Genomic DNA, 20,486 nt, shown 5'->3' with positions numbered 1-20,486 from the left:
AAGGTCTTATTTCTTGAAGATCATCTTGTGGTTTTCATAATACTAAATATTTAGCCAATATACATATGTTTCCTGTTTCCAAGTATTGTTTTAGCTGACGATAAAATGTGGCAGATCATCCTCTCAATTTGTTCACTTTGCCCCCCCCCCCCCCTGTGTAGTGGTCTACTTAATACTTAACCGTTAGCAATCTAGATGCCTCTTGGTGTCTGTTCATTGAACCGAATAATTGACCTGCCCTTTTTGTTGAGGTCTTCATTTTTAGAGGTTACCCAGTTATCCTTTTAATACTAAATATTTAGAAAATGTACAGTTGGTTCATGTTTCTTTGTTTTGTTTTAGCAAATGGTGAAATAAGGCAGATTATCCTCCTTGTTGACTAGCTAGTTGCACCTGATTTCAGAAGAGTTTGCAACACTACTTAAATTGAATGATTGCATGATAGTTAACTTTCAACTCAATATTCTGTTGCAGTTCATTCATGTTCATGATTCCATTAACATCTGGTCAGGTATTGAAACATAGTGTTATATAATTCTGCCTTTGTGTTGTATCGTTTAGAATTACATATATGACTTCACTTTAACTGCTAACCACTTTTAAGGAATCATTGCTTCATGTGATCTTCGATCTTAACATATGCTCGAGAAATGGAACTTGGTACTAATGAGCAGAAGATTAAAAACTGAGTCCACCATTAGCCGACTAGTTTCATTTTGATGTATATACGAGTTATGATCAATGATCTCTGAATGTTTCATGGTTGCTTGAAATTTATACTTGTGTGAATATCCTTTTGGGATGAAGTAGCTAGCATGATGATGCCACAACTATTCACTCATTTTGGCCGACATTCGAAATTGTTGCTAATTGACTTGCACCATGCCTCTGTTTTTCTATCTAATGAATTGACTTGGATTTTTTATCAGTGTCTTCTTCTTTCTTAGAGATCATCCAATGATTTTCTTATAATACTAAATATTGAGCCAATATACATCAGTTTCCTGTTTCCAAGTATTGTTCTAGCCCACTATTAAATGTGGCCATCATCCTCTCAATTTTTTCAGTAGCAACTAGAACCTCATTGTTAGAGGAACTTTATGCGCTGATCGTTAAATTGAATGCAATGATCACATTACAGTCAGCTTGTCAGTGAAATTTTTTGTTGCAGTTCATTCTTCTTCATCCGGCCATTGCATCTGGTTCGGTATTAATTGCCGTTATTGATCACAGATCATATGATGTGCCATTCCTGCAGGGTAATTCCTTAGCTGTTCACATTAGTTGTAGGCTACTAAGATATTATAAATAGTGGATAAATTCTTTGGAGTGCGGTTACAGTTTACAATGTTGATTCAGTATACAAGTTTAACACCTGTGATCTGAAACCAGTGAACAGCTGAAACTGGAGTTATAGTTCTTGTACCAGAGCAACAACGCGGGCATCCTTGACTGTATTCTTTGCTTTGCGGAGCTAGCTTCTTTTAACCAATTCTGTGGTACCCTTAGCTTAAGAACGGGAAAAAAGCTATAAGTAAGGCCATTGGTTTAGTAGCTGATAGCTGGGGTGAGGTTAACTTAAGCTGAGAGTCAGTTAAGAACACCCAGCCAAAACAGTGAAACATGTGTGAGAAACAACAGAACCAAACCAAAAGGAGGAAGACCAGGGAGAAAAATGGTTCAAACACTGGGTGGAAAGAATAGATAGAAAATACTAGGTGAAAAATCAGATGCAAAATGGTGGGAAACAAAAAAATGTAGATTGGAAAATAAACAAAGAAAAAACTAGCAGTACTTTAAAGTTCCTAGGATTGTTCAGCAGTACTTCCTAGGAGGTTTTCACCCTGTTTCTTGAGTAAATGTGTACCTAGCAAAAGAAGTACCTATCATCCAAATTAACATGCCACGGTCCAAATTAACTTACATTCGCTTTCCTAGTTATCTAGAGGCCCGAATTAACATGTACCTAGTTTTTATTGAGGTTTACTTTTCTAGAGATTACCCAGTTGTCTTTTTAATACTGATTATTTAGCAAATGCAAATTCGGTTCCTATTTTGTGTTTTGTTTTAGCCGACGGTGAAATGAGGCAGCTTATCCTCCTTTTTAGCTAGCAAGTTGCACCTGATTTTTATAAGAGTGTGGTGCGCTAGTTAAATTGAATGATTGCATTATAGTCAACTTTCAAGTGAAATGTTCGGTTTCAGTTCATTCTTGTTCATGATTCCATTGAATCTGGTTTATTGAAACATGTTATATAATTCTGCCTCTGTTGCATCATTTGGAACTATATTTATCATTTCACTTTAGCTGTTGATAAACATTTAAAGGAATCACAGCTTCATGTGATGTCTAATCTTAACATATGCTCGAGAAATGAAACTTGTGTGCAGAGCCATGTTCTTTTTTTTGTGACTGGTGTCTGGTGCAATGCTCCACTATGAGATGGCTAGTTTCTTTTTGATGTATGCAAGTTATAGTCAAGAAGCTCTGGCTGGTTAATGATTTGCATGAACACTTGTGTGAATATTCTTTTGAGCTGAGGTGGCTAGCATGTTGATGCTTAAATTATGAAGTAGTTTTGGTCAATGTTCGAAATAGTTGCAAATTGATCTGCCTCATGTCTTTGTTTTTCTTTGAACTGGAGAATTGCCTTGGTTTTTTATCGATGTCTTCTTCTTCTTAAAGGTCATCAAGTGGTTTTCTCAATAATATGAAATGGTTAGACAATATACATCAATTTCCTCTTTCTATGTACTGTGTAACCGACGATTACATGTGGCTGATCATCATCTTGATTTGTTCAGTTTGACCTGATTGTCAGGGGCGGAGCCCATTGGGCTGATCCGTATGCACAGGAATACGGGTCCAAAAAAGTGCTAGTAGTACCTATCAAATAAAAAGGCCCAGTGCATCAGGGTAGCCCAATAGCTGTGCATCAGGGTCTGTTCTTTCCAGCACGCCTCGGCAGCCCACACTGGCCCATATCCTTAATCGATCCACGCACGGGACACGGGGGCAGTGCCCTAACCTAAATCCATCGATCAAACTTCCACCTAAGAAAAACTAGATTAGGTTTGTGTACACGCGTACCGTACGGAGCCAGCCTCCATACCATACGCCTCGTCCGCTCGCCGTCGCGTACCCAAGCGGTAGGGCGATGGACGCCGTAGGCCACCGGCCACGCAGCCCGAGTCTTCACCGGCGAGTCGACGCTGCACGTCGGTCCGCCGGTCCGGCTCTCGGTAATTCGGCAATCTTTTCAAATTCCAATCTTGAGTCTTCCGCTGTGTCTTCCATGCGTCCATAGATTACAAGTTTTACAACAGACCACACTTGCGGCTAGTCTTTTCTTGCTTTTCCTATTTTGTTTACAAACTGCAACAATTATATATAAATTTGTAGCAAATAGAATAAATCACTATGTTTTGACAAAGCATGAGGGCATTTCCTAGGGTTATAACTTCTAATTAAGAGTATATTCCATTTGTCTATATAGGTGTTCATGTCTCATTTCTAATTTGTATTTGTCAAATAGAGATACTATGGACAAGTTTTTCTCAAAAGAAAGGTACTATCACAAGATGTTCCAAAAGACATAAATTGGGAAGAGGAGTTTCAATATGATCCTGGCAAGAGAAAATTAATAGAACATTTTCATCCTAATTTGAAAGATCTAGTGAGAAGATAATATATTGTACTTGTAAGTTTAATTCTATTTGTATGTTGTAGGTTACTGAACCTTGTTGTGCGACGATGTATTTTGGAATTTGGAAATGCAAAGCATCCTTTTCAAGTAATTTTGTCCCCTGTTTTATCATTACATTAAGAATTTTGATGGCTGCATTTTGTTTTCACAAATTGTCTTTTGTTATATCCAATAATATGTGTGCTAGAAGCTATGGAACACACCTATATCCAATACACCGTTGCCTGAAAAATTTATGCCTGGTCAAAGTGGTGCATCGGGTAACATTTGCTCCAGCTCCGCCCCTGCTGATTGTTAGAGGAGTTTGGACACTGCTTGTTAGATTGAATGGAGCGATTGCATTACAGTCAACTTGTGAGTGAAATGTTTATATCGCGATTTATTCTCCATGTGTGAATTGCATCTGGTTAGGTATTGAATTGCCCTGTTATAGACTTATAGTTCCTTTTCTCTCTGTATCTGGTGCAGGGCCATGTCGAGTACCATTTCTCGAAAGTAGATTGCACAATTTGTCACTGCACGTATGGTGTGTCATTCCTGCAGGGTGATTCCTCAGTTGCTCACATCACTTGTAGGTCCCATTATCTGTTGCATGCATGCCCCCTCTGGCATCTGCACGCGTGTGTGATAAATATACCCATTGTGGCTGCAATATGTTTGAATGATATCCACTATGAGCCTGTTAGTTTTTTGTACAAAGTTATGATCGAGAAGCTCCAACTGTTAATGGTTGCATGAAATTCATATTTCTGTGAATATCCTTTTGAACAGAGGTGGCTACTATGCACGTTGATGCTGAAATTACTAAGTCGTTCTGGTCAGCGTTCTGAGCAGAGGTGGCTACTTTGCACGTTGATGACTGCAAAATGGTCTTATATTATGGGACGGAGGGAGTATTTGTCAAGCTGACCCGCCTGTTGTTTCTTAGAGACTACAGGTGGTCTTCTTAATAATTCTACAAATTTAGCAAAGTTACTTGTTTCTGTTTTTTGTTGTAGCCGATGATGAGATGAGGCAGTTTTTTCACTTCTCTGACTAAGCAAATTGCACCTGGTTTTTAGAAGAGCTTGGAGCACTACTTGTTAAATTGAATGATAATGTTACAGTCAACTTTTGAATGCAATGTTGTGATGCAATTCGTTCTTGTTCATAATACCATAGCATCTGATTAGGCATGTAAATATCGCATCTGTCTGTCGCATCATTTGGAATTATATTTATCATCCCACTTCATCATTTAGGACTATGTTTAACATTTCACTCAGCTGCTAACCATTGTAAGAATCAATGTTTCATGAGATGTTGATTCTGTACAAAACTTGTAGTGGTAAGCACGGGAAGGTTTGTCATGGTCATTTACTAATTGCCGGGCATGTTTCTGGGAGAGCTGTAGGAGATTTAGTGAATGCCGTACAACTTGATGAGAGTGTCGAGGATGGCATTATGTGGAAACATTCAAACAAATGAGCTCTACTCCGCGGCCTCTGCCTACAAGGCGCAATTCCTTGGCATGACCTTCTCCTCTTTGGACCAAATGGTGTGGAAGGCTTGGGCGCCGCAAAAGGTTAAGTTCTTCGCATCGTTGGCTATTCAAGATCGCATTTGGACCGCCGATAGGCTGGACAAGGGGGGATGGACAAATTGTGGGCTTTGTCCTCTTTGCAAGAGAGTGCAAGAGTGCGGCATGCACCTCTTTTTCAAGTGTCGCTTCACTTTGAGGCTTTGGGGCTTGGTCAAGTCGAAATTACGACTTGAGGACTTTGATGTCATTTCTTGGCACTTGGAAGATTCCGTAAAAAAGTGATGGGAAAGTCGTGCCGGCGTGGGCACCACACAGAGGAAGGCCATGGCTTCGCTTACCATGCTTGTCTCATGGACCGTATGAAACGAAAGAAACGCAAGGGTCTTCCGCAACAAAAGCGTGCCACCAACCATTTTGCTCAACAACATCATGACGGAGGCAAATCTGTGGGTCACCGCCGGTGCTAAAAATCTAGGGTCACTCATGTCGCGAGAGTAATAATCCATGCCGTTGTTTTGGGTCGATTGTAACAAACTCTATCTTCTTCTTAATTAATAGATGAGGCAAATCTTTTGCCTTCGTTTCGAAAATATACCTATCCCTTCTAGTAATGGAACGGGGTCCAAGCGCCAATGCCTTCTCACGCTAGTGTGTACTCGTTCTTGGTGCCTCGCAATCCTTTCTAAGGGCATTTCCAAGCGGATCTATAAACTTCCCGCAACCGTCCGGATAGTTGAAGTCATCCAACGTCGATCTGTATCGGTTCACGGGCCGGTTCGGACGCAATTTGTCCCGTTTACGGAGACAAAACTCGGGGAGCTTTGCGGGAGTCTGGACACGCGAAATGTACGAATCCGATACCCCAGACTCACCCAAAACTCTTCCTCGACCCGCAACTTCATCCTCCCCATTTTCTCTCCTTCCTTCTTTCTTTTTTGCCATCGCCGCCGCTCCACCACCCCGTCCACCATGCCACACCTTTGCCGGAAATTTGCGTCTCCGTCACCTCCGGTGATCCAGCAGGGCTCCCCGCCGCTTCTCCTCCGTCTCCGTTCAACCCCCTGTCCTCCGACCATCCCGCCAGGTATCATCCTGAAAGTGCTAGTGATCGACTAGAGGGGGTGAATAGGCGATTTTTATGGAAGTCTTCAAAACATGTAAGTTTCGAAGACAAACAATAGAAATAAACCTATTACCATGCAGCGGAAGGTAGACTACACTAGGCAAACCATAGTCACGTATTCAATGAAGTGAAAGCACAATGACTAATAGCAGCTAGGCAGTAAGGATCAGGTAGGAAGATATTGAGAAGCCAATCAGTACACGTAATCACTTAGTGAAGTCGAATGGTGATACTATCGTACAATGACTTCACAAGAACCAACAGTAAATAAAGGGAAGGGAAGGATCAAACCAGTGACTCGTTGAAGACAATGATTTGTTGGACCAGTTTCAGTTGCTGTGGCAACTGTACGTCTGGTTAGGGAGGCTGAGATTCAACTCAGAAGACCTCGTCTTCACCTTATTTCCCTTTAGCTAAGGACACCCAGTCCTCGCCCAATCACTCTGGTAAGTTTTCAAGGTAGACTTCCAAACCCTCACAGATTTCGTTCACCGGCGATCCACAATGACTCCTGGATGCTCAGAACGCGACGCCTAACCGGCTAGAGGATTCACAGTCCTTAAGTATAATAAGTCTTCAGCTCACACAGACAAGAAGACTTAAGTGATGCCTAACACTCTTTGGCTCTGGGTGGTTAGGGCTTTATCCTCTCAAGGAATTCTCTCTTAAAGGCTTCGAGGTGGGTTGCTCTCAAACGACAAATGCCGTACTTTAACTCTGAGCAGCCAATCGTTTATGGTTGTAGGGGGTGGGCTATTTATAGCCGCTAGGCAACCCGACCTGATTTGTCCGAAATGACCCTGGGTCACTAAGGAACTGACACGTGTTCCAACGGTCAGATTTCAAACACACATGGCAACTTTACTTGGGCTACAAGCAAAGCTGACTTGTCCAACTCTGAACAAGATTCACTCTCATAGTCTTCACTCGAAGACATAGGATTTTGGTTAAGCATCACTTCAGTCATTCTGACTGGTTCTCTTGGACCCCACTTAACAGTACGGTAGTTCCTATGACTCAACAAAGAAGAAAAAGAACTACGAAAGGTCTAAGTCTTCGCACTCCATAGTCTTCATGCGATGTCTTCTCTTGTCATAGTCTTCAATGTGAATGTCTTCACATACCACCTTTGACTTCAATGTCTTCATACATTTTTAGGGGTCATCTCTGGTAGGAAAACCGAATCAATGAGGGACTTCTACCTGTGTTATCCTGCAATTCTCACAAACATATTAGTCCCTCAACTAGGTTTGTCGTCAATACTCCAAAACCAACTAGGGGTGACACTAGATGCACTTACAATCTCCCCCTTTTTGGTGATTGATGACAAACTAGTTGAAGTTTTCAACGGGGAATATAATATGTGAAATTGTAAAGGATAAGGAATTGTCTTCATAAGTTGCAAGGGCTCCCCTGAAGATGTGCATATAAGTAATTTGCTTTTGGAATGCAAATGCACATGGCAGGTTGTATGATGACAATTCATCATGCATGAAAAGTATGTGAAGATAATGACATGCATAATGAAAAATGGACGTCTGCAAAATGATCTAAGTGCGGAATTTATCGTCGCTCATGCGGAATTTATCATCGCATCACAGAATAGCAAATAAGTAGCAGACGACCATCGAGTTTAAGTGTTACAACTCAAAGAACCAAATGTATCAAAACGAGAGTTGTAAACACTAGGCAAAACATAAAATAACCGCCCATATGGACCGAGAGTTGTAAACACTAGGCAAAACATAAAATAACCGCCCATATGGACCCGCTTGAAGACTATCAAACTCATATGCTTCTCCCCCTTTTGTCAGTAAGGACCAAAAAGGTTTGAAGACATAGAGCATCTACTCATTCCCATGAGGAGTAGACAAAGCAGCAAGGTCGTCGGTGGTGTTCGGCGGTGCAGAAGAACTCGAAGCAGTGTCGATGCATGCAGAAGGAAGGGGCGGTGAAGTGGCATCATCTTCGTCCTCGATCACTCTGGCATTCACAGTTGCCGCAGAGGAAGAGAACTCAGAGTCTTCAAGAGATGGAGTTCGTCGCAGCACAGTCCTTCGGGGAGGTGTGGAGTCAAACTTGAAACGTTCAGAGAAGTCATCCTCTTGAAGATCATCCTCAGAACACATAAGCGTCAGCCCTTTCCATGTACGCCGACAGGTTTCATGGGCAACAAAGGCATTCTTGGTGGCAAGATTTCGAATGCGGTTGACATCCACCAAGAGGCTTTGCATTTGGCGCTTCAGCCAGTCATGATGTCGATCCTATTTCTGATGAAGAGCTACTAGAAGCTCTCGGTCATTGAGAACATGAGATCGCTTCTTGGGCCATTGGGCAATGGTGCTTTCAGTGGCTTCAGTGAGGGCACGATGAGGTGCACGTGTAGTACCAGCCAGAGGATAAACACAAGTGACTTCTTCAACTCCTTCAATGTTCTGAGAGAAACTTTGATGCTCAGCATTCTGAAGACCAGTGAGCTCAATGATATCAAAGGCTTTGGCTTCGTGATGAACATTTCCAGTCATCCAGTCAAGGACCCAAGTCTTCGGATCTCTGTTGTAGCCTCGTATGTGAAGAGTGGCATAAAATTGGAGCAGCAACTCTTCGTTCCAGTGCTCTTGGTCGGTGACGAAGGGCAACAATCCAGCCTCATGACTGGCTCTGTGGGAGCAGCCTGTTCCTTCTTGGTCTTCCGCTTCTTCTTGGAGGGAGCAGCATCAGAGGCTTCAGGATGTTTCCTCTTTCTGGCTTCAGCCTCAGCAGTCCTCGTCTTCTTCAGTTCTGAAGCGGTTGACCTGGCCTTTGGCTTCGAGCCAGTCATGCTGGCTGGGAAGACAATGGGATGTGCTTCCTGCCTTGGTGCGTCGGGTTCGGCCACAGCGGGCTTCTTCTTCTTCTTTGCAGCCATCCTGGGGTCGATGCCGGGACGACCAAGGGCCTTGCGCTTCTCAGCCTCATTGTAGGCTTGCACACACTTGTCAGCCAGGCTCTTCATGCGCTCACGAGAACCTTGAGCTTCTTCATACTTCTTGAGAAAGGCTTCTTTGAACTCGTGTAGCATGATCTTAAAGTTCTTGACCTCTTGTACGCTGAGCTTGGCCATATGCTTCTTGAACTGAGCTTTCTCAAAGTCGATCTTTTGCTTCAGTTCAACGATGCGCTGAGCTAAAGCTAGCTCTGAAGCAATGGCGCCATGGAAGGCAACACTGAGGCCAATCGGAAGTTGCAGATCTTCAAAGCTGAGGTTGGGCGTGTCAAACCACTCATCAATGAAGTTATGGATGATTGCCACGTCAAAGAGAGGCAAATCATTGAAGATTTCAGCTTCTTCTTTGCTCTTGATCAGTTGCTCAAGAGCGTCATCTGCTAGATCTTCATCGCTGGACAGATCAATGGTGTCGTTGCGCAAAATAGCAGCAGCAGTCAGTTCTTGGCTGGTGTGTTGCAGAGGCATCTTGACTTTTGAGGGCTTGGAGATGCGTGACAAATCTTTAGACTGCACACTGTCTTTAGGAGGTGCAGTAGCCAGTGGCTTCACCGAATTCTGGGCAAACTGGAAGTTGCGCTTGAACAGATTGTCGTCATGATACCATAGCAATGACGATGGCTCAGCATCCGCAGGCTGTGGTCCATGGACCATGCAGGGATAGAAGCCTTGTTCAATGGCTTCATCTCTGGACCTGGGTTGAAGATTTCTGTATAGGATGTCTCCCCATGGTCGCTTGATGGCATTCTTCTCGGCATATTCCTTGGTCACAAACCTGTACTTGAACCACTGTTCTGCCCAATATCGTCGAATCCATTGGATTCGTGTCTTGCGCTGATTGTAATCCTCTTCTGGATCTGTCTTGTACAGCTCTGAGAGGTCATCGGGCAGATCTCTTGATGTTTCACCTCGACGCTTTCTGCCACCCTTCCTTGCTGATTTCTCTGCAGCCATGAACTTTAAACTGAATGGCTTCAATACGTTTAAAGGCTTCAAAGGCTTTCGCTTGCTGGACAAACAGGAACTGGCTTCGGGAGAATTTATATGATGTTGTAAGAATTCTGCAAATGAATGCAGACTATGAGAACCAAGGGATTCTCCCATGGACATGTACCTGTGATAGCATTAAGGTGCGAGGGAAGGGGAAGATGTCATATGCATTCTCAGAAGATTTTGAAGATAAATCAGTTTAGAATACATTGACCTCATCGTGCGAAGACATTCACTCATAGATAAGGAGTTGGTTCCAGATTTGTATGAATCCACGGATCAGTACAAGTGAGGAATCTAACTACTTTGTGAAGCATAAGTGAACATACTAGGCATATTATGAGATGCAGTATGAAATAGATCGAACTTGTGTGAACAGAAACTGCTTGTGGTAGAAAGTGACGAATCTATAGGATCAAAAAGGCCGTAAAAAGGAAGTTTTATTTACCACACAAAGAACTGCTAGACGGAGTGATAGAGGAGGCCGAGCAGTTCGATCGTCCGTGCCCTAACTTGGCGACGGAGGACACCTACGGCGGCGGTGGAGAAGACAATGTCCGCGGCCGGCGTGAAGACGGTGTCAAAGAGGTCGCGGCAGCTAAGCGCTTCGTCGCCGGCGTCATCGAGGGCTAGCAGTGGCGCTAGGGTTTGAGCGAGAGTGGAAGAAAGGATAATGACTGTGGTGAGGCGTGTATTTATAGGGACAGGGACGACACAGTGTTATTACACAGGTGCCCCTGGCGCTTCACATCTGAAGGACACATGGCCATCATGCAACATATCGGAGGTTGTTCCACGTTCCCACGCACGCCTGGATTGTCGGGTGGTCGTTCCTACTTCTTCGGGTTTCATGTGAAGGAATTAGCATTGAAAACGGACTTAATGTTTGTCTCTGTATCTTCTGCTAACAAGGACGCAGAGAAGACATTCGACAGTTTCAAGAGAATGCATATGATTTGGAGAGATAGAGTTTGAGATAGAAAGCATAGAGAGGTTAGGGTCCAATCACATTCACTTAGTTCAAAAGATTCAACAAGAAGACATAGCTATAAGTGAATGCTGTAGAGGATAGAACACTAGTATATATATATGTATATATATGTGAAAAAGACAATCAAACCAACATAGTGAAGATAATCATGAGGACAAGTTGAGAATGAAGACAAACAAAATGTGAAGACATAGCAAATGTAACGTCATGGGTAAAATACTTCAAACAGAAGAATTTGGTGGTGGCGTTACCCACCGTATAGGAAGTATTAGACCCAGACACGGCGCATAATTTCGTGGCGCTCCGAAGTCAAATTCCACATTAATGTATTCACACTTAGAATGTATGTCTTCATTGATTGAAGATATACTTTACTTGGTGTGTTGCACATCTAAGTCATCAATATGCATAAGTGTTAGGATGTGTGCCTGATCACAGGACATTTGAGGATTCCAAGATATTTAGCTCACACCGTAACTTGCAAAATCTCTTCTCATCCAAGGGCTTGGTGAAGATATCTGCCAATTGCTCTTCAGTGTTGACGTGTATGATATCAATATCTTCCTTCACAACATGATCTCTGAGAAAGTCATGACGAATTTCAATGTGCTTTGTCTTCGAGTGTTGAACTGGGTTGTTGGCAATCTTGATAGCGCTTTTGTTGTCGCAGTAGAGTGGCACTTGCTTCAGATGAATGACATAGTCTTTGAGTTTTTGCTTCATCCACAGAAGCTGAGCGCAGCAAGATCCAGCAGCAATGTATTCAGATTCAGCAGTGGAGAGAGATACACAGTTCTGCTTCTTTGAAGACCAACATACAAGTGATCGTCCCAGAAAATGACATGTGCCTGATGTAGACTTGCGATCCACCTTGTCACCAGCATAATCAGCATCCGAGAATCCAACCAGATCAAACTCTAAGCCCTTTGGATACCATAATCCTAGAGTTGGGGTGTAAGCCAAATATCGAAGAATTCACTTCACAGCTAAGTGATGCGATTCCTTTGGTGCCGCTTGGAATCGAGCACACATGCAAACACTAAGCATAATATCTGGCCTAGATGCACATAGATAAAGTAAAGAACCAATCATGGAGCAGTATACCTTTTGATCGAACTCTTTACCATTGTCGCCGGGACCAAGATGATGTTTGGCTGGCATTGGCGTCGTGAAGCCTTTGCAGTATTACATACCAAACTTCTTCAGGCAATCTTTGAGATACTTCTCTTGAGATATAAAGATGCCGTTGCGTTACTGACGTATTTGAAGACCAAGGAAGAACTTCAGCTCACCCATCATGGACATCTGATATTACTCTTGCATCATATATCCAAACTCTTCACTGTATTTCTGATTGGTGCAGCCGAAGATAATGTCATCCACATATATTTGGCACATAAACAGTTCACCATCATATGTCTTCATGAAGAGAGTGGGGTCGAGGGAACCAGATTTGAAGCCTTTGCTCTTCAGGAAGTCTTTGAGTGTGTCATACCAAGCCCGAGGGGCTTGTTTGAGGCCATACAGTGCCTTGTTGAGCTTGTACACCATGTCAGGATGTTTTGGATCTTCAAAGCCAGGCGGTTGTGCAACATACACTTCTTCTTCAATCTTGCCATTAAGAAAAGCGCTCTTCACATCCATTTGATATAGAAGTATGTTATGATGATTTGCATGGGCCAGCAGTATGCGTATGGCTTCAAGTCTAGCCACAGGAGCAAATGTTTCATCGAAGTCAATCCCTTCAACTTGAGTGTATCCTTGAGCAACGAGACGAGCTTTTCTTCTGACAACTTGACCATGCTCATCTTGCTTGTTGCGATATATCCATTTGGTGCCTATTATATTGTGCTTCCGAGGATCAGGACGCTTAACCAGTTCCCATACATTATTCAGCTCAAACTGTTGAAGCTCTTCTTGCATAGCTTGAATCCATTCAGATTCCATGAAGACTTCTTCAACTTTCTTGGGTTCAGTTATTGAGACGAATGCGAAGTGCCCACAGAAATTTGCTAGCTGTGTTGCCATTGAACGAGTGAGTGGACCTGGTGCATTGATGCTATCAATTATTCTCTCAATTTGTACTTCATTTGCAACACGGGGATGTACAGGACGAAGATTTTGCTCTTGCTGATCATTGTCATTGTTAGAGGGATTGTCTTCAGGCTGAGCATTGTCTTCAGGTTGATCAGGTGCGGAGATGATAAGTTCCTCTTCAGGTTGAGCTTCAGAAGGTATGATTTCTCCAGTTCCCATAAGTTTGATTGATTCATTGGATGGAACTTCATCTAGCACATTTGGTAGGTGCTCTCTTTGTGAGCCATTAGTCTCATCGAACCGCACATCCACTGTTTCAACCACTTTATAATGAAAGAGATTGAAGACTCTGTAGGAGTGCGAATCCTTTCCATATCCAAGCATAAAACCCTCATGTGCTTTTGGTGCAAATTTTGAAGTGTGATATGGATCCTTGATCCAGCACCTGGCACCAAATACTCTGAAGTAACTGACATTTGGCTTCTTGCCAGTAAGGAGCTCATAGGATGTCTTGTTCAGAAGCTTGTGAAGATAAACATAGTTGATGATATGGCATGCAGTGTCAATGGCTTCAGGCCAGAATTTTCTTGGAGTCTTGTATTCATCAAGCATCGTCCGAGCCATCTCAATAAGTGTTCTGTTCTTGCGTTCAATAACGCCATTCTGCTGTGGCGTGTACGGAGCTGAGAATTCATGTGCGATGCCCAAAGTATCAAGATATGTATCTAGGCCAGTGTTCTTGAATTCAGTGCCATTGTCACTTCTGATGTGCTTTATCTTGGTGCCATAGTTGTTCATTGCTCGATTGGCGAAGCGTCTGAAGACATCCTGCACTTTAGTCTTGTAAAGGATTATATGCACCCAAGTATATCTTGAATAATCATCAACAATGACAAAGCCATAGAGACAAGCAGTAGTAGTAAGATTTGAGTAATGAGTGGGACCGAAGAGATCCATGTGTAGCAGTTCGAAGGGTTGAGTCGTTGTCATGATTGTCTTCGAGGGATGCTTGGCCCTCGTCATCTTTCCTGCTTCATAGGCACCGCATAAGTGATCCTTCTTGAACTTGACGCCCTCGATGCCTATGACATGCTTCTTCCTTGCAAGGGTGTGGAGGTTCCTCATGCCAGCATGCCCTAGCCTTTGATGCCAGAGCCAGCATTCAGAAGCTTTTGCTAGAGGACATACTGCAAGTTGTGGTCCTGCTGAGAAATCTACCACGTACAAATCATCTTTCCGATACCCTTCAAACACTAGAGACTTGTTAGATTCCATTAGTACAAGGCAACGATATTTTCCAAACATCACAATCATGTTTAAATCGCAAAGCATTGAGACAGACATTAAGTTGAAACCAAGGGATTCAACAAGCATGACTTTATCCATGTGTTGATCCCTTGAGATTGCAACTCTACCTAGACCCAATACCTTGCTTTTACCAGTGTCAGCAAATGTGATGTGACTTTTGTCAGATGGACGTAAAGTTGAGTCCATGAGAAGGCTTCGCTTGCCAGTCATGTGATTTGTACACCCACTATCAATAATCCATTCTGAAGCAGCTGGTGTCATACCCTACAGTGCAGTTAGGGGGATAGGCTTCACGAAGAGAATTGTGAAGCAAAAACATTTGACGAACCAGTGGATTATTAAAGTTTAGATCGAGATTAGGACTGATAGGGCAAGTTGCAAGCGATTCAGGAACAAAGTACATAATAAGACCATTTGGGCATTTGATCTTGCGCCCTACAAGATGTTTAAGGTCCCCAACAATAGTGTCAGACGATTTTGGTTTTCGGCTGGAGACCTTTCCCTGCAAAAGAGAGTTAAGCTTTCTTAGCCACCCACATCTTCAGGGGTGGCTTCGAAGCAATAAGTCTAAGTGCAGCATCTGAGAACTTTGGCTTTGGAGCCCTAGCAAAAAGTCTTGCAGGTGGACAATAGTACTCATAAGAATAAGCAGAATAGTTCTTGGTCTTATGAACATGGCGGTTTGATGGACTGCGCTCATATTCATAGGCCTGAGTATGGCTTCCCTGCAAAACATTTGTGTTAGTGTGACTCAGGTGAGTCCTCTGTCTGTATGAAGCCTTTGGACCGTATGAAGCCTGTGGTCTGGGGTTTGTCTTTTTCACTTGTGGTGTCATGATGACATTCACAGGGAGATTCTCCAAACACCTTTTCGGCACCCAGATCTTCTTCATAGGCGGTCCATTCCTGCAGTTAGTACCAATATACTTGGCAAACACTTCACCATTCTGATTCTTAAACAGTTTATAGTTTGCATCAAAGGATTCATCAATAACAATGGGGTTAGCACAAGTGAAGCCAGATAGGGTGGATGGATCTGCTGAAGGTTCCTTTGCAGCAACCCATGTGGTTTTGGGGTACTGCTTAGGTTTCCAGTAAGAGCCATCAGCATTCATTTTCCTTTCGAACCCAACACCCTCTTTCCTAGGGTTTCGGTTCAGGATCTGCCTTTTGAGGACATCACATAGTGTCTGATGCCCTTTGAGACTTTTGTACATCCCTGTTTCAAGCAGTGTCTTCAACCTAGCATTCTCATCAGCAATAGCAGTGGTATCCTCAGCAGAGGGGTTAGTTACCACATCAACAGTTGAAGATATTGCAATAGTAGCAACAGTAGAACATTCAGCAACAGAAGTAGTGTTATCACGCTCAATGCATTTAAGACATGGTGGTTCAAATCCTTCCTGAGCTGAACTGATCTGTTCGGCACGAAGTGACTCGTTTTCCTTTTGAAGATCTTCATGAGCCGCTCTCAATTTCTCAAGATCTTGCTTCCTTTGAAGATAATCATAGGAAAGCCTTTCATGAGTTGTTGAGAGCGTTTCATGACGACTTTCAAGTTCCTCATACTTAACGTGAAGATTTTTTATGTCTTCAATTAAGGACTGAGATCGAGTCATTTCAGCATCTAACAGATCATCGCTTTTGTCTAACAGTTTTTGAATGTATTCCATAGCTTTCTGTTGTTCAGTTGCAATTTTAGCAAGTGTTTTGTAGCTGGCTTTGGAACCACAATCAGAGTCATCGTCACTAGATGTTTGATAGTGAGTAGTGCGTGTGTTTACCTTGGCACCGCGTGCCATGAAGCAGTAGGAAGGAGCGGAGTAGTCCTTATCATTTGCATCGGTGTCGGTGATGAAGTCATTGTCTTCAGTGTTGAAGATGGACTTGGCAACGTATGCTGTAGCCAGACTTGCAACGCCAGAATCAGACTCCTCCTCAGACTCCACCTCCGCCTCCTCAGAAGCGGACTCCTCCTCAGAGTCCATTTCCTTGCCAACAAACGCACGTGCCTTGCCAGATGAGCTCTTCTTGTGTGATGAAGACTTGGAGGAAGACTTGGAAGAAGATTTTGAGTATTTCTTCTTCTTCTTGTCGTCAGAGTCATACTCCTTGCTCTTCTTCTTCTTGTTGTTTTCATTGTCCCACTGTGGACACTCAGAGATGTAGTGGCTAGGTTTCTTGCACTTGTGACATGTTCTCTTCTTGTAGTCATGAGAAGAAGCTTCATCATTCCTTGAGCTTGATCGTGAAGACTTTCTGAGGCCTTTCTTCTTGGTGAATTTTTGGTACTTCTTCACAAGCATAGCAAGCTCCCTTCCAATGTCTTCAGGATCATCAGAACTGCTGTCAGATTCTTCTTCAGATGAGGAGACAGCCTTTGCCTTCAAGGCACGAGTTCGCCCATAGTTGGGACCATAGATGTCTCAGAAAGCTGAAATTCGTGTGTGTTGAGCCTCTCAAGTATGTCAGACGGATCGAGTGTCTTGAAATCAGGACGTTCTTGAATCATCAGGGCTAGGGTGTCAAACGAACTGTCAAGTGATCTCAGGAGTGTCTTGACGACTTCATGCTTGGTGATCTCAGTAGCGTCGAGGGCTTGAAGCTCGTTTGTGATGTCAGTGAGTCGATCAAACGTGAGCTGGACATTCTCATTGTCATTTCTTTTGAAGCGGTTGAAGAGGTTGCGAAGGACACTGATTCTCTGATCTCTCTGGGTTGAGACGCCTTCGTTGACCTTGGATAGCCAGTCCCAGACTAGCTTAGATGTTTCCAAAGCACTCACGCGGCCATACTGTCCTTTGGTTAGATGACCACAGATGATATTCTTGGCAATAGAGTCCAGTTGAACGAACTTCTTGACATCAGTGGCAGTGACACCTTCTCCAGCCTTGGGAACGCCATTCTTGACGACATACCATAGGTCGACATCAATGGCTTCAAGATGCATGCACATCTTATTCTTCCAGTAGGGATATTCAGTTCCATCGAAGACGGGGCACGCAGCGGAGACTTTAATTATCCCTGCAGTCGACATAACTAAAACTCCAGGTGATTAAACCGAATCACACAGAACAAGGGAGTACCTTGCTCTGATACCAATTGAAAGTGCTAGTGATCGACTAGAGGGGGGGTGAATAGGCGATTTTTATGAAAGTCTTCAAAACATGTAAGTTTCGAAGACAAGCGATAGAAATAAACCTATTACCATGCAGCGGAAGGTAGACTACACTAGGCAAACCATAGTCACGTATTCAATGAAGTGAAAGCACAATGACTAATAGCAGCTAGGCAGTAAGGATCAGGTAAGAAGATATTGAGAAGCCAATTAGTACACGTAATCACTTAGTGAAGTCGAATGGTGATGCTATCGTACAATGACTTCACAAGAACCAACAGTAAGTAAAGGGAAGGGAAGGATCAAACCAGTGACTCGTTGAAGACAATGATTTGTTGGACCAGTTCCAGTTGCTGTGACAACTGTACGTCTGGTTAGGGAGGCTGAGATTCAACTCAGAAGACCTCATCTTCACCTTATTCCCCTTGAGCTAAGGACACCCAGTCCTCGCTCAATCACTCTGGTAAGTCTTCAAGGTAGACTTCCAAACCTTCACAGAGTTCGTTCACCAGCGATCCACAATGACTCTTGGATGCACAGAACGCGATGCCTAACCGGCTGGAGGATTCACAGTCCTCAAGTGTAATAAGTCTTCAGATCACACAGACAAGAAGACTTAAGTGATGACTAACACTCTTTGGCTCTGGGTGGTTAGGGATTTATCCTCTCAAGGAATTCTCTCTCAAAGGCTTCGAGGTGGGTTGCTCTCAAACGACAAAAGCCGTACTTTAACTCTGAGCAGCCAACCGTTTATGGTTGTAGGGGGTGGGCTATTTATAGCCACTAGGCAACCCAACCTGATTTGTCCGAAATGACCCTGGGTCACTAAGGAACTGACACGTGTTCCAACGGTCAGATTTCAAACACACATGGCAACTTTACTTGGGCTACAAGCAAAGCTGACTTGTCCAACTCTGAACAAGATTCGCTCTCATAGTCTTCACTCGAAGACATAGGATTTTGGTTAAGCATCACTTCAGTCATTCTGACTGGTTCTCTTGGACCCCACTTAACAGTACGGTGGTTCCTATGACTCAACAAAGAAGAAAAAGAACTACGAAAGGTCTAAGTCTTCGCACTCCATAGTCTTCATGCGATGTCTTCTCTTGTCATAGTCTTTAATGTGAATGTCTTCACATATCACCTTTGACTTCAATGTCTTCATACATTTTTAGGGGTCATCTCTGGTAGGAAAACCGAATCAATGAGGGACTTCTACCTGTGTTATCCTGCAATTCTCACAAACACATTAGTCCCTCAACTAGGTTTGTCGTCAATACTCCAAAATCAACTAGGGGTGGCACTAGATGCACTTACACATCCTCTACCATGCCCGACAATTGTTCGATGAATCACCGGAGCTGAAACAGTTGTCCCATCTTCTTTGTAGTAATGGATTCTGCTTTGGAGTACATATATGAGCAGTATGTTGAGTCATCCGACGACTCGTCGGACAAGGAGGAGTACTCCAATTAGATGTTGATAATGCTAGCGGTCCTTGAAGACGCGGAGCGTGCGGAGGAGCATGTTCTCAATTTCAAGGGCTCGATCAAGGGTCGTCGAGTGCTCAACCGCAACAGGGCGCGCATCCATTTGACACTGATGGCTGACTACTTTGCCTCTGATGCACTATTCGCCGACCATTTTCGCCAGCGTTTTCGGATGCACAATACTGTCTTCAATCGTTTGTCCCAAAAACAAGAACCAGCTAAAAAGGATGTCGATGGGGCATTTAGAGTTATTCAGGACCGTTTTGCAGTTGTTCATGGACCTGCAAAACAATGGGATCCGGAGACCTTGTGGGAGGTGATGACATGTTTGTGTGATCATGCACAACATGATCGTCGAGGATGAGGATGACGATGCTGTCACAACTCTGAAATTTGAGAACATGGGTGATCATATCCAACTTCCGGACTAGAATCGAACCACATTTGAGGAGTTTATTGAAATGCATCAATAAATTCGCCATCGACCAACTCACGAGCAGTTGACGGAAGATCTGATTGAGCATCAGTGGGCGGTGAAAGGGGACAACAATGTTGGGATGTAATATTTGAACTTTTTTAAAATTTGAACTTGTGCTGCATGCGGCTATTTGAACGTCTGTGCCCTTTGCATGCGGCTATTTGACCGTGCGGACTTGGAAAAAAATGAGGAAGACCGGATGTACTCCCGCCATTTCCTTTTAGTCTGCATATAAGATTTGGTCAAAGTCAAGCTTTATAGAGTTTGACTAACTTTATATTAAAAATATAAACATTCAAAATATGAAATCAATATTATCAGATACACCATGAAACGTATTTTCATCCTATATAGTTTTAATATTGTAGATGTTTACATTTTTTATATAAATTTGGTCAAACTTTGTGTAGTTTGACTTTGACCAAATCTTAGGCCAACTCCACCACGCGACCCCAAACGGACGTCCGGTTTGGCCGGATTTTGTCCCTTTGGGTAGGGAGATGGGGTCGTGTCCGGGCCTGTCCTGGGATGCGGGGCGCACGGCCGCATCCTTTTGCCCCATCCTGTCCGTCTAGGCCAAAAATGCCCATATTTTCATATCAAAACTAGTTTGCACGTCCAAATATTTGTCTGAAAATAAAAATAGTTTTACAACCCAATTGAAATTATCTCTAATAAAATAGTTTTACAATCAAATCGAAATTGTTTTGACTGAACATAAAATGAGCCAATACAT

General features: G+C 43.2%; 1 long non-coding RNA gene across 2 annotated transcripts; it reads left to right on the top strand.

Moving 5' to 3' along the window:
• Positions 1–146: 146 nt before the first annotated feature.
• Positions 147–4,817, top strand: LOC147966553 (uncharacterized). 2 transcript variants are annotated; one of them, XR_015608979.1, is made up of 4 exons: positions 148–3,243; positions 3,731–3,794; positions 3,898–4,061; positions 4,176–4,817. It is a non-coding gene; the product is annotated as an uncharacterized LOC147966553 (long non-coding RNA). The 2 variants fall into 2 exon arrangements; XR_015608978.1 differs by having other exon boundaries at positions 147–3,243; positions 3,731–4,061.
• Positions 4,818–20,486: the final 15,669 nt, after the last annotated feature.

This window comes from Triticum urartu, chromosome 6A (genome assembly GCF_056163025.1).
Source record: "Triticum urartu cultivar PI428250 chromosome 6A, HENAU_Tu73, whole genome shotgun sequence".
Lineage (NCBI taxonomy): Eukaryota > Viridiplantae > Streptophyta > Magnoliopsida > Poales > Poaceae > Triticum > Triticum urartu.
This window is presented reverse-complemented; position numbering and strand designations above follow the sequence as displayed.